The sequence below is a fragment of the Priapulus caudatus genome, unplaced genomic scaffold (genome assembly GCF_000485595.1).
Source record: "Priapulus caudatus unplaced genomic scaffold, Priapulus_caudatus-5.0.1 Scaffold788, whole genome shotgun sequence".
Taxonomy (NCBI): domain Eukaryota; kingdom Metazoa; phylum Priapulida; class Priapulimorpha; order Priapulimorphida; family Priapulidae; genus Priapulus; species Priapulus caudatus.
The window spans coordinates 130,701-133,893 of record NW_014577849.1 but is presented as its reverse complement, the minus strand read 5'-3'; the positions used below and the strand labels follow the sequence as shown (position 1 = coordinate 133,893).

The 3,193-nt window shown below is 41.0% G+C and overlaps 1 long non-coding RNA gene across 1 annotated transcript in view; it reads right to left on the bottom strand.

The window, feature by feature from the left end:
• The window catches only part of LOC106813533, an 11,083-nt gene extending 9,735 nt beyond the window's left edge, over positions 1-1,348 (bottom strand). Inside the window, exon 1 of the long non-coding RNA XR_001394481.1 lies at positions 1,176-1,348. This is a non-coding gene — a long non-coding RNA (uncharacterized LOC106813533). The remainder of the gene's footprint in view (positions 1-1,175) is intronic.
• Between the last annotated feature and the right edge of the window lie 1,845 nt (positions 1,349-3,193).

Here is a 3,193-nt window from a genome sequence, read left to right as displayed (position 1 = left end):
TCAATTTTACCAAATATCACATATTTTGGCAAAGCGAAGAAGGGGTACTATTTCGGGTGATAACACAGAGATGCATGGCCGAGAGTTATACACTGCTATCACATTTTTTTCATATCTAGGGATATATATCTTGCTAAAAATCACAATGAGCCTTACTCCATCTGTATGGTACCGACCGGTCAATTTGGGGGGTCTGGCTCATAGCCTAGCTATGTCTGATCTCAAACGGGAGCCATAATCGGCACTGTGTGAACGCCGCATTACCCAAAAACGTTCCTGTTTAACACTAGCTACTGACTAGTCCGAGATTCCTCTGACCAATGCCCACACCCACATCAAAACCACCAAAATCGTCGGTGTGGGCATTGGTCAGAGGAATCTCGGACTAGCTACTGACCTGCAGGCGTCTATTACAGCTGCTACTATAAGAACACGTTCGACAACCACCACGTTTCCATTTTCCCGCACGAATTTTACAGTACCTATATAATACTGTATACTGTATACTGTACACTGTAATACTGTCCGCAAATGCAGACGTTATTACTCCGCTTTGCTAATCTGAGGGTGCGGGTTTAACCCATTACTGGGGTCTGCGTCGGCTCGGACTAACTGTAGTAATTAATACTGTAGCTCGGTTAGTGGTGGTTAGCTCGGTTAGTGGTGAGCACTGTCAGTGCCGTGACGATATAACAACGATAACATAACGACGATAACGATGGATTTATAATGCTAGCGTCTATTATAGAAGCTGGAAAATGAAGCGTGAAATTTGTCATAGTTAACAAAACTGAGCAAATACAATTGTCGGTTCAAGGATGGAGAGCATGACCAGATTGATGGCATGATCCTAATTGAGCCCAATTGTCAGCCAAACACGCCGTTGCGACAAATTGTCACCGTTGAGTGACAAAGTGACAGATCGTCAAAGTCACATATATATTATAACTAATAACAAAACAATAAACAATAATAATAGCTGCTGCATCTTGGTGGGTATCTGACAGTGACAGCGAGCAATCACCCTACTAGGTTGGTGAAACACATTATAAAATTTTGGATTTCACGTGTAGGAATTTACAACTTACAAGACTTACATACAACTACACGTCGTTTCTCCAGGACGCATTTAGCATCTTTTTATTTGCTCACTATCTGGAAAATGCAAAACTCACCTATGAACCCACGACGCACATCCTCCTATCGGGTTATTCGCCCAGTACAAATTAGCTTGCCACTATAATAGCTCTGTCAGTATATCCGTATGAGAATGACAGACAATCAGTCACACACAAACAAAACTTGTTACGTGTATGCCAGTATGGTACCCAAGAACATATAATAGTTGAAATGCGTGGGGCGCTCCAGCGTAGCGGAAAGCGCGCAAATGCGCATGCGCGTAAACTACTAAACTTTACGGTTCATTGAGCAGTGGCTACGCGTCCGGAACCGGTCGCCTAGCTTCCAGGCTACGCATCCGGACCATATACGTATTATAGGATAGGATGTCTATGATCCGGACATCCACTTACACAGTGATCGCGCGACTCGCGTACACTCATGATTGCGCAACGGGACTCTCTCTCTCTCTCTTTCTCTCTCTCGCTCTCGCTCGCTCTCTCTCTCTCTCTCTCTCTCTCTCTCACACACGCGCAGCTCTCTCTCACTCTCTCTCTCTCTCTCTCTCTCACACACACGCGCCTCTCTCTCTCTCTCTCTCTCTCTCTCTCTCTCTCTCCCTCTCTCTCACACACACTCCTCTAGCTCTCTCACACGCACGCACGGCCTACTGTATAAGCCGTATTTTCCGCGTACAGATATTTTCGCGAACTCAAATTTCGAGAGTAGTTAATTTCGCGATCGGTGAATTATGAATTATTCGGTATGCATTATTCACGTGTTGTTATTTTCGCGGTCGGGGACGCGTTCGCGAAATTCGCGAAAATTAAACAACCGCGAAATATACAGCTTATACAGTTATTGTTGTTTCTTATTCTCCTTTGATTTTCTCGCCTACACATATGCCGAATGTTAGTGAGAACTGTCTGACCTTGCATCTTTGCATCTTTGCAGCTTTTTCTACAATTTAACTTCTTGTACATAAATTACATTAATCGCGCCTAGCACTATCATGCAGCGCTACTATTCTTGAAGGCAAAATTGCCCGATAGCTGACAGTAAGTCTAGGTTTGCTACCTCTAAGAGGAGAAGCACAGATTGAGGAGGAAATGAGGATGATAAAGAGAGAGAGAAAAAGTGAGATTTCGGTTTTATTTACTATCACTAGCCGGGTACCCGGCGTTGCCCCGGGGAAAAACGCGTAGGAACAACTTTTAGAGCAAATCCAGCCACATATATTTACTTGATTCTAGGGATAGATTCGTAACAGAGAAACAAACATTAAACAATATTCTGACAAAAACAGTTCGAACGATTCTATATGATTCAATGTAGTAAAAGCTTCTGGATATACAACATAGTTATGAAATTGCGTCACGTTATCACGAATATGCCTCTCTGGCTGTGCAGCCTAAATGCGTCAGCATTTTTGCCGTAACGCACTGTCCACGCTACGTTGATTTCCTTTACATATATTAACTGCGAATATTAACTTATACAGTAATTAAACAGAAATGTAGGAGTTGTCCTTGTGGTGAAATGTCAGGTAAGTGTCGCAGGCAGCAACTATGTACCCATTTCACCCTTTCCTTTACTTCTTATGTACACTTCCTTCAGATATAAAGTCATTAACTTTAAAAAGCAGAGATACTCTTACATCCAACGACGTCTAATCTTAGTAATCTGTTCTCTGCAGCAAGGTGTTTTATTTAAATTTTATTTATTTTTATTTATTTATTTAGGCAATTATCCATTATATATATACAATACATAGCATACTTTTACAATAAAATTCTGAATTCATAAAATTGGATAACTACAAAGGATATATATACTCACAAAAAGCATGACTAGCACACTTATTTACATATTGTGGTCCTTGTTTTTCTATGCCTTGAATCTAACAATTACACTACTAATAGGCCTACTATCAGCACTAACTATTAAAATATACAAATTCGTAGTTTGAACCAGTCATACAATGGTACATTCTCATAAGACGATACAAACTTTTCTTATGCCTTACATTTGTTCCTTATATAAGAAGAGCCTATCTGGTTATTCTCCTCTGTAT